The following is a 12,568-nucleotide window of genomic DNA, read 5'->3' as shown; positions in this document are numbered from 1 at the left end:
GTGGCAGCAACGGCGCGTGCGCGTACTATGCGCGTACGCGTCACCATGCGCGGTTCAACCATAGCAAATTTTATATCGTTTCGAAGCCCCAGATGTTAGCTTTCCAACCCAACTAGAACCGCATCATTTGGACCTCTGTAGCTCATGTTATGGCCGATTAAGTGCGGAGAGGTCGGGTTGACAGCTTTTGCATTTCCTTTATTTCTCCATGAGTTCTCCATTTCTACATGCTTTTCCTACATTCCCTTGGTCCAATCCTCGCCTCCTAAATCTAAATCACTTAGCAAACATATCAAGGCATCTAATGGAATCAAGGAGAATTAGATTTAGCTATTTTAAGTCCTAAAAAGCATGTTTTCACTCTTAAGCACAATTAAAGGAGAAGTTATAAAACCATGCTATTTCAATGGATAAATGTGGGTAAAAAGGGTATAAAATCCCCTAAATCAAGCACAAGATAAACCCTACAAATGGGGTTTATCAACCTCCCCACACTTAAACCTAGCATGTCCTCATGCTTAAACCAAGAATGAAGTAAGGGTATGGCATTTATTCAATGGAAACTAACTAAATGCAATCTACCTATATGCAACTATCTAAATGAATGCAAGTGCTTGGTCAAAATAAATCAATTCCCAAGAAACATATATGCACAAGGGCTAAGGACTAGCAAGTCTAATCCACAATTGAATTGAGTTATTAAATATTTTTACAAACTTGCATGAAAATTATGATCATAGGTGAAAACATGTAATTGAGCATCAAACCCTCACCGGTAATGTTTGCACTCTATTCACTCAAGTGTTTAGGGTTGATTCTCTCAATTCTCTCCTAATCATGCTTTATAAGATTTGTTTTTCTTCTAACAATCAACAAATATTTCATGCATGCATACATATATCATGAGGTCTTTTCATAGGTTGTAATGGGGTTAGGGTCAAGGTAGGATGCATATTTGGTTAAGTGAGCTTGGAATTTGAATCTTTGATAAGCTTAAACTTTCCACTTAACCCATATAATAACCTATACAATTAAATTCTACTCTAACTACCCATTCTACTCACTTTTTCACATACTCATGCATCCCTTTTCATTTCACAACACTTATGCATTGATCTTATTGAGCTTCGCTTTGGGGCATTTTGTCCCCTTTTTATTATTTTTCTTCTTTTTTTTTCTTTTCTTTCTTTTTCTATTTTTTTTTCTTTTCTTTTCCATATTTTTTTTCTTTTTCTTTTGTTCTTTTGTTTTTCTCATTTTTTTTCTTTCTATATACAAGAGCATCAATGCATAAGGTTTTACATTTGATCAATACATGAGTATGTACCTAATTCCCAATATTTTCAATATTTTCAATAACAATACAAAATACCCTTTTATTCACCCAATGTCCCAAGGTTCCCACACTTGAATGATACTCACACACACTAGCCTAAGCTAATCAAAGATCCAAATTAAGGGACAATTATTGTTTTTCGCTTTAAGGCTTGTAATGTGCTAAAATAAGAATAAGTGGGTTAAGCGTAGGCTCAAAGTTGGCTAACAACGGAAGATAAAAGGTAAGGCCATTTGGGTAAGTGAGCTAATGAAATGATGGCCTCAATCATATAAATTCATGAATACACAAAATAATGGACATAAAGAATCAAACAAATCAAAGATTACAATCATAGAAAGAGAACAATTACACGCAAGAAGGAAAATAAGTGGTTATAAGATGTAACCACACCATTAGGCTCAAATCTCACAAGCTTGTGTTCTTAGCTCAAAACCATGTTCCAAAATAAATTCTTTCAAGCAAGTTCAACAAAAATTTTCAAATTGGTAGGGTGCCCTAAAAACATATTTTTTTTTTTTGGAAAAGAAATCATCACCATAACCAAGTAGTCCTAATATGAAAGAAGTGGTAAGAATATGTACAAATTCTAACTAACATGCAACCTATCATGCAATGCAATAGCTACTCTAACAAAGAAAAAAATAAAAAAAATTGGTGTTGAAAAGGAAATTGTTACCCATGGAGATCGGTTGAATGACCTCCCCACACTTGAAGATTGCACCGCCCTCGGTGCATGCAAAGGAGAGCAAGGTGGATGGGTTGCTAAAATTGATGAGCTTCTTCGAAAGGTTGTGCGGATGACTTGTTCGTTTTCCCATTTAAAAGCTTTTCCGTTTCCTCCTTTCTTGGTGGCCAGCCTAAAAGGAGAGAAAAAGAAAGAAAATTAAGCCTACAACAAAGATATCAAAGTAAATAGAACATAGGCGGGGGCTAATGCCAAATAAGAGTATGATTCTCTACTACATGGTAGCTACAACATGTGAGTGAGAAATCAATATAAGCAAAGGGCATATCAACTGATACTTGATGCAAGAGTAAAGTTAAGGCATGGAGAGTATATTGAGCATCAAGATCAAATAAGAATTGACACAAACAAGATTAGTGATACGCATGAAAGCATTTGATTCTATCCTAACTCAATGATGAAGCGGTACAAGAAAAAAAAACAAAGGGTAATGAATTAGGAAGGGCTAAAGCACTAATCTTGTGTGTTGACAAATATTACCATTAATGTAACAAGTCATGAAGCACCAAAACAAATGCAAGAAATTCTCAACAATTTAGTGAGAGAATTCAACACCATTATTAAAATGAGAAATTTAGAAAATAAAATGAGAATAAATAGAATTAAAATGCAAAGAATAAAAGTATGCAAATGTAATAGACAAAAGGAAATGGAAGAAGAGAAAAATTTTTTTTTTTATATTTTTAATTTTTTTAGTATTTTATTTATTTATTTATTTATTATTATATTTTTTTTATTATTAAAAAAAATTTTTTTCTCTTTTTTTTTTATTTATATTAAAACAGAAAAGGAAAAAAAATCTTTCAAGAGAGGAAGAAGAAAAAAAATGAGAAAGAAAGAAAAAGAGAAGAGGGAAGAAGGAGAAAGGAGGAAGGAGAAAAGCAGGGTGCAAATCCGTACGCGCGCACAGCGCGCTCATGCGTGGATGCAGCAGGGACGATCCGCGCGCGCGCGCACAGCGCGCTTACGCGTGGATGAGCTTGTGCTCCCAACACAATGCTGGCACAACGTGCTCACAACTCTCTGGTTTTTTGTACCAGAAGTTGCGGAAGTGCAATGTGCGCGCGCGCGCACAGCGTGCTAGCGCGCCGATGGCCGTTTTTTTTTTTTTTTTTGCCCAAAAAGCAGAAAAAATGCCCAAGAGCTCTCTATAATGTCCGAAACTCTTCTTTATTCAATCAAATATCAAACAATTCACAAAAATGCAATTTGATTTTAGGATTTATTCATCTACTACTAATGGATACAACATACTAACAACCAATCTTTACAAACAAATCAATATGAAATGAAAATCTACCTACAATGGCAACTCAAATCACTTATTATACAAAACCAAAAGAGAATGGAAAGAGGTTACCATGGTGGGGTGTCTCCCACCTAGCACTTTTAGTTTAAGTCCTTAAGTTGGACATTTTGAGGGGCTCATTGTCATGGTGGCTTATGTTTGTACTCATCCTTGAATCTCCAAGGATCTTTGCCTCTCAATTGGTTGACAGAATATCCAACCGTCTTCACCAAGCTTGGGCAAAGTTCAACCCAAGATATGAGTCCCCATAGTTGGTCTTCATTCAGCGAGCCGGGGTCCCATATCTTATCTTCGCACCCGTCTTCAATTTGATCTTCATACTTTTTCTTTCCGGGTGGTTGACATATAGAATTCTCTTTAGCACACCTAGCCTTTCGTCGAGACCCATGCAAAGTGGTATTCTTCCAATCATCGTTCCTATACCTTGAAGCTTTGACCTTAATGAGCCTAATTCCCAACTCGCAACCACTACACAACTCATTCTTGTTTTTAATTCCACAAAGAGCTCTAAGTTGTCCATCCGTTTCAATCAAACCATATTCAAGCGAGAAAGTAAAGCTTATGGATAAGAATTTTACCCACTTGAATGTTGTGTTGGATGGTGACTCGGGAAGGGAGACCTCCCCACACTTAGATAATGCAAGGTCTACTTCCTTGTGCTCTTCTTTGTGTATTTCCACCTCTTTGCGAGCTTCCTTGATTTCAACCTTTCCCCCTTTATCAAATAGCTTGGTGTTGTCTTCAAGAACTTTGATTTCTTGCCTAATGGGAGGTGGTTCAATTTTGGATAGAAATTCATTGATGAATAAATCCATTTCTTGGTCAACCTCTTCATATTCTTCAATTTCGATATACACCATGCCAACGTTTTCCTCTTGGTAGCTCTCTTTCTCATTGCTCACCAAGGGTATGGGAGGTTGTGCACACTCTTTTATACTTTCAACTCCATGTCCAATGGGAGAGGATTCCATTGTAGAGAGAAATTCATCCATGATTGAATCCATCTCTTGATAAGCCTCTTCGAAGTCTCCAACAATGATATGCCTTGGAGGTTGCGCACCCTCTTCAACATCAATGTCAAGCTTCTTGGAAGGGTGCTCCATGGTGCTACATTCCCTTGGACTTTTAACATCTCCTAAATCTTCAACCAATTCTTCCTTTTCTTCAATGATTATAGCTTCCTCTAGTTGCTCCAACACAAAATGGCATTTCTCATCCCCCACCGGAGTTTCCAATCTCTCCTTCATGCTTTGCTCTTCTTTTGCGGTTCCACATGTGGCTACGGAAGCACCTCGAGTATTCAAACATTGGTGGGCTAAAGTGTGCATCACCTTGGTCAAATTGGTCACAAACTCAAGTGTATCCTGCTTCATAGCTTCTTGTCCTTGAAGTAACAAAGTGAGAGGATCGTCTATTGGGGCTTGGGGTGAATAGGGAGGTTCATTATTTTGGAGAGAGGGTTCATAGTAGGAAGGTGGTTCTTCTTGGTAAGGATATAGAGATGGTGAGGGTTGAGGTGGTTCATGGTAGTAATCTTGATAGGGTTGTGGTGGTTCTAAAGGTTCTTGTTCATAATGATCACAAGGATGTGGTATGGGTGATTGGTTACATGATGGATAAGGGTCACATAAAGGTACTTGGTAGAAAGGGGCTTGTGAGTATGGTTGAGCATCATGTTGAGGATAAGATTCATAGGCATATGTTGGTGGTTGATTGTCATAAAAGGAGTCACCATAGCCATTGAATTGACATGCATTAGGATGAGAATTATACCTATAAATGTCCGGAGGTTGATGCCAATAGGAGTGATCAATTCCTTGAGGCTCCTCCCATCTTGGAGTGTTCCATCCTTGGTACATGTTAGCATTGAAGTTCACATTCCCTACAACACAATTAGAGCCAAACTCATAGCCAAAGTGAGAATTCATTATGGAAAAACGAAATAAAACTAACAAAATCTAGTAAACAAGCAAAAGACAAACTATTTACACTATTCACATATGTACAATAACCAATAACATAACACCATTGCAAATCCCCGGCAACGGCGCCATTTTGATGAACGAATTTTTGACGGTTTAGAATTTCACAAATGAATTCTCGTTGCAAGTATAGTTTCTAAACCAACAATAATCCTTTCATACAAAAGATTGTTTGTCATAAGTAACAAACCCCTAAAATTAATAACCGAAGTATTCAAACCTCGGGTCGTCCTCCCTAGGAATTGTAATGAAGTGTCTTGTTATCGGTTGTGAGTTATATTTTGGGTTTTTAGGATTTTTAGACAAGAATTATAAATGACAAGAAAAGTAAACTAACAACTATAAAAGGCTCTTGGTAAGGTGTGAGAACTAGAAGTCCTATCCTAGTTATCCTTCTCAATTGTGATGAGAATTGTTCATTGCTACCACTTAGTTAACCCTTACTAAATAAAGGAAAGTCAAGTGGATGAATTGACTTGAGCCACAAGTTCTAGCCAACTTCCAAGGAAAGACTAGCTTTAGTGCACTCCAAACCAATTAGCAATCTCTCCAATTATCAATCAACAAAGGAATTAGATAACTCAAGTGTCACTAATTACTCTACCTAGGCCAAGAGGAACAAAATCTACACTGAAACTAAAAGAGACATTTCAATAAACACATAAAGTGCAATAGAAGTAAACATTATTAATTGCAAGAATTAAAGGAATCTACAATTACAAAGGCAAGAGATCAACAATAGAAAAGCAAAGAAGAACAATTATTATGAATTACCTCTTATTGAATTGGAAGAATGTAGAAGGAACAATACTAGATCTACAACAAAATATAGGAACAACATAAAGGAAATTATAACAAAAGAATAGAAGAAGATGAATGTAGCAACAAAGAATTGAGAGGTAGAAGGAGATGAAAGCATGAATTAAAATCTAGATCTAAGATTATTGCACTAAACCTAATCCTAATTCTAGAGAGAAGTGAGAGCTTCTCTCTCTAGAAACTAACTCTCACTACTAAACTAAGCTAAAACTAAACTAATGGTAACTAACTTCTAAAGTATGAAAAGTATATTCATTCTCCCTTCAATCCTTGGCTTAAATAGCATCAGAAATGAGTTGGATTGGGCCCACAAGGCTTTAGAATTCGCTGGCCACGTTTTGCTTTAAGTGAACCAGGTGGCAGCAACGGCGCATGCGCGTACTATGCGCGTACGCGTCACCATGCGCGGTTCAACCATAGCAAATCTTATATCGTTTCAAAGCCCCGGATGTTAGATTTCCAACCCAACTAGAACCGCATCATTTGGACCTCTGTAGCTCAAGTTATGGCCGATTAAGTGCGAAGAGGTCGGGTTGACAGCTTTTGCATTTCCTTTATTTCTCCATGAGTTCTCCATTTCTACATGCTTTTCCTACATTCCCTTGGTCCAATCCTCGCCTCCTAAATCTAAATCACTTAGCAAACATATCAAGGCATATAATGGAATCAAGGAGAATTAGATTTAGCTATTTTAAGTCCTAAAAAGCATGTTTTCACTCTAAAGCACAATTAAAGGAGAAGTTATAAAACCATGCTATTTCAATGGATAAATGTAGGTAAAAAGGGTATAAAATCCCCTAAATCAAGCACAAGATAAACACTACAAATGGGGTTTATCACCTGGCAAGAACCGTTATGGTGTACCACTTGTCCAATGTTGCTATGGACGTGAGGATCGTAGTTGTTTATTGTCCACAAGTTGTGAAAGTGTTTGTGGGGATCGTGGTTATTTACCGCTTACGGGTGTGTGTTTTTCAATTGAAAAGCTTGCGAGGATCGTGGTAGTGTACCACTCGCAATGGTTGGGATCGTAGTGGTGTACCGCCCACCAGTTTTAAAGAGGACGATATTCAGGTTAGCTACCGGATGTGTCGGGTTCTGGAAAAGTAACTGACACGTGAGCGCACGGCCAGTAGGACAGGCATGCATCATGTTGCATTTGTTTGCTTTGTTTGGGTGTGCTTAAGTGTTTTGGTTTGCCTATAATTTGATGAATTCTGTTTAATTGGTAACTATGATATTTGTTGTAACTGTTCTTTAAATGTGCTTGCCTTGTATTTGTTTGTGCTTGTGATTGATTTCTGTTTTGAGTATTTGGTGGTGGACTAATGATAGCGGTGATGGGTTTTGTTGGGTCGGAGGTCGAGATTCGATTATATGTTGGGTCGGAGGCCGTGGATTGATTGTATTTGAGTTGGAGGCTGTGATTGGTTGGATCAGTGGTAAATTTTGGTTAAAATAATAGGTCCTTAGTAAGTGGTAAAATGTATGTAATGTTATTTTGCGTGAAATTTTTTTATAAGAAAAATGAGTTTTAGATTTGGATAATGAACTGATAATCACTGCGATTGAAAATAGTTTTATTTAAAATATCTTCTTATGACAATTCTTAAAAACCTTTTATTGAGAACCTGTGATGACAATGTTTTCACCCACTTACAGATTTTCTTTTTTAGTGATAGGTTCAGGAATCCTTGGTGCGAAGTCGCGACCGAACTACATATATATATATATAATTTGGTTTAGTCTTAGATTTTATTTTTTCCCTCGTCGTTTATTGTTTTGAGTTATAGAGGGGTAGAACTTGTATTTGAGAATCTTTGAATAAGTCTATGTATATAATACTATGTGAATATATACTTATTTGATTAAATAATTTAAAGTAAAGACTTTCCGTTTTCTTAAGTAAAATTTTAGTTTGTATTCACGAAAGCTCAACATTAGATAGATATAGTATGAAATTAAAGGAGTAGAGGTAGGTATTGTCCGGACTTTTAGTGTGATCATGAAGTGCTAAAAGTTAGGATGTTTCAACGATGAAAGATCATATCATGGCTTTGACTTTATCGTTTTGGTATGCTTTATTTTCACCCTTAATGGCATCTCTAAGATATATTTAATCAAGATGAATTTTGACATCTAGTATCCATGACATTTAGTATTCATGATAAGTAGTTGTTTTCAGATATATCAATAGCATTAAATTTAAGATGAGAGAGTTTTGATATAATAAAAATTTATTACCCGAGTCTTCTTAAATTTTGAGTGGTCTCGTACTGATAACATGTAAAATAAATAATTAAGGAAGATGAAATAAATATAAAATAAAAAAATATAAATGAAGAACTCTAGTATTAATATTCACTAATATTATTATCTCAATATAATAAAAATGATTCATATATATTCACTAATATATTGTAGCATAAATCTATAAAAAGAGAGATGTTTTATATTGATCTTGTATGTGTATTGTTCGAGACTTTACCCCTACTTATACACCTACCAAATTCATATTTTGAAACTTCATTAATTTAATCCATTTTAAGAACTTAAGCCTTCTTCTTATTGAAAAATTAAACCACCCATTTTAAAAACTCAAATCATTAATGGACATCCATATCACAACATCAACTACTAATATTCGCCGTAAAATCTTTACAAAATGTATGACTAACACTTTCTCATCCCACCATTAGAGTTTGTGTTTAGTAAAAATAAAAAAATTAAAAAATAATCAAAATTAATTTTATTTAATACTCATTTGTTGTTGTTAAAATTAATGAATACTAAATAAGATAAAAGTAAAGTATCGTTTTTGTCCTCAATATTTAAAGTAAATTTTAAAATTGTTCCTAACGTTTAAATCGTCATATTTAAGTCTTTAACGTTTTAAAATTGGCACAATATTGTCTTGCCGTTAGGGATCTCTTAATAGAATTGACGGCGGAACAAAATTGAGACGATTTCAAAATTTTAGGGACTTAAGTAGGATAAAAATGTTGGGGATAAAAATGATACATAGAAATAAATTTTAGTTTTATCCTTCAATAATATCAATTTTTTACGGTAAATAGTTATTCAATTATTTTTTAATTACATCTAAGTAAATTACACTTAATCACATTACTTTCATTCTAAGTAAATTTATTTTTTTATAATTTTACTCTTAAAGATTTTTACCCATCATGAAATATTTGTAAAATGACTAACAAAAACTTGCGAAAAAAATGAGCATGATATATATACAATAAAATATAAATTATACCTTTTGTCTTTAATGTATTGAAATTTTTTAATGTTTAATTTAGTTAAATTTTATTTTTAATTTTAAAATAAATTTTAGTTTTGTCCTTCAATAATATCAATTTTTTACAGTAGATAATTATTCAATTATTTTTTTAATTTTACTCTTAATCACATTATGTTTTAAATAATGACTAAGAACAAAATTAAAAAATAAATTAAGTAATTATTTGTGGTAAAAAATTGAAATTATTGAAAAAAAGATTTAAAATTTATTAAAAAGTTAGAAATAAATTTTAATTAAATTAAACATTAAACAAGTTCAATATATTAGAGATAAAAAAAATACAATTTATTCTTTATTATATATGTACATACTCTTTTTTTTTCTTTTTTTTTTAAGTTTATATACTAGTCTTTCTATAAGTATGAGTAAAAATCTTAAGTTAGTAATGCAATTCATTTTGTTAAAATTCTTTTTCATGTTACTTAATTTTGTAATTCTTTTAAGAGTAATGTATTGTTTTTGTTCTCAATATTTTGGTCTTATTTAAGTCTTTAATATTTTAAAATTGTCTCAATTTTGTGTCACCGTTAATTCTGTTAACAAATCACTAACGATAGGACAATATTAAAATAATTTTAAAATGTTAGAAATTTAAATAAAACGATTTAAATGTTAGGAATAATTTTAAAATATACTCTAAATATTAGGAATAAAAATGATATTTTATTCATAAGATAAATTTAAACTGATTGCGTTAATCTTTCATTATCTCTTTAGTAGTATCGTTATCATTATATGTTTATTTTTGTGGATAATATATTTTTGGAAATTTTATTTGCAAACTATTAAATAACATCTGTTTTCTTTATCCTGGCGTGCAACCTTTGGAATAACGAACAAAGTTGAATAAACAATTGCCGACAGTTGATAACATTCTGTCATGTCCCAATGAAGATCACCTAGTTCATCTTATTGACTTAATACTAATTTATAAGTCGACAATGATCCATTTCTACTATTTTTATGTAATAGGTGGCACTGAAATTCTTGACCGGAAAATGAGGTTACAAAGCCAGAGAGATTGAGGTAGTCAATATGATATCGGCTTCCTATCTCAGCATCACGAACGTGTTCTTTTTCTTTCTTACAAACGAAAATATCGATGACGTCCAAATTTGATCTTCTAGTTTTCATGATTAGATTTCGTGATTAAATCATCATTAAGTACAAGTGTATAAACATCCTCGTATATATACTGTGCTTATTGTGTTTATTACCGTAAACATGACAAAATCACAATGTACTACTAACTACTAACCATTAAAAAAAAAAAGAAAGTCAATCAACATCGGTCACTGTCAGCATATAGAAACGTGTTCATTTCGTTAGCTAGCTATCACCATCTAATCCACAGGCGGATGTTTTTATAAAGATGCATAAAATATTTTTTTTAGAGATGTTTATATATTGTATTATTATTAGACGTATTAATAAATTGGTTATTTTTAAATTTTTTAATAAATTAAAATAAAATCAATTTTTTTATAATAATAACAATAAATTTAATTTTTTTTTAAAATTTAATTGTATTTTAAAATTTTTAGGGATTTAAACGTCTGCAAAACAAAAATCAGGAATATATTTATCTTTTTATTAAAAAAATTTAAAGATATTCGGTTTAAATTGTATAATTCGATCGAATCAAATCAGATCTAATAATTATAATATAAATAATTGAATTTATTATTCTTACTACAATAAACTGATTTTGTTCTAATTTATTAAAAAATAAATTATTAACTAATTTAATAAAAATATCTAATAATAATATGACATATGTAAATTAAAATAGAATTTCTCGACCGTGTAATTTTATAAAACTTTTTATTATGAACGATTTTTTTAACTTCTGGGCAAATGTAGGAGTTTTGAGTGGATTGCTTATGTAGTGATTAAGACCTCATGATCACATGCATGCAGACGTTAATGTATTATATGAGTTAATAGTGAAAAAAAAACATCAAACTACGTAAATTACTTCGTAAAAGATATAACATTAAACAACTATATTACGTGTACATAAAAAATAATCACAAAAATAATTATTTATATAAAATATATATTAAAAAAATTAAATAATATATATATATTTTTTTATTTATAGAATATTTTTTATAAATTAAATTACTCATTTCGTGAATGATGACATAACATAAAATAATTTATCTCATATATTATTATTTAACTAACAGAAGAACTAATATTACAAATGTATATATCTTTCAAAATCCAATTTCAGACCTTTGATACTTAGATCGCAAACAATTAACCCAAAATTTTGAAACCATTTTGACTAAGCTAAAATTTATATTTTGTTCCTAATATTTTCAAAAAATTTTACAAATATTTTTAATATTTAATTTATTTTATCTTTGTCCCTAATATTTTTTATAAGCTACAATTTTTCTTAGACGTTAATTTTTTGACAGTCATCAGTTAATCAATCTTTTATTTTTAATTTTGTTACTTTTTCTCATCATCACCACCCATTGTTGTTGCCACCCACCATCTCTCACGCTAACCACCACCTCATTCTATTCCACACCCATAGTAATCAAACATGACTCGATCCATCCGATTTGAATAGAAATCGAGTCACTCGATCACCTAGTCATGCTAAGCATCCTCTGGATTGGCCCTGCATCAAACTCATTAACCTCGGTTTAACTCGTCCAGTTTTAAAAAATTAGCGACCCAGTTGAGCAACTTCTATAACTTGCATTAGGTCATGCTTCATTTTTGAAAAAAAAAAAAAAACTAAAACTGAAAACGACATCCTTTATTTTTTTTTAATAATAAAAAACTCTAATTTGCATTGACTCATCACTCATCACTCATCACTCTCAGACTCTTACACACTCTCAAGTCTCGCATTATTCTCTCAACTCAACTTTCTCATCTTCACATACAATAGCCAGTGCCCACATACTAGAAGAAAAAAGACTTTTAGCGACTAATTTTTAGTGGTCATAATATTATTGTCATAATTTTTTTAAAACTATTTTTTAGTGGCAATTATACATTTGCCATTAATACCATACACAACAAAAAAAACATTGAA

Source organism: Arachis ipaensis, chromosome B9 (assembly GCF_059453495.1).
Source record: "Arachis ipaensis isolate K30076 ecotype BB chromosome B9, ASM5945349v1, whole genome shotgun sequence".
Classification (NCBI taxonomy): Eukaryota; Viridiplantae; Streptophyta; class Magnoliopsida; order Fabales; family Fabaceae; genus Arachis; species Arachis ipaensis.
Note: the sequence above shows the minus strand (reverse complement) of the source record.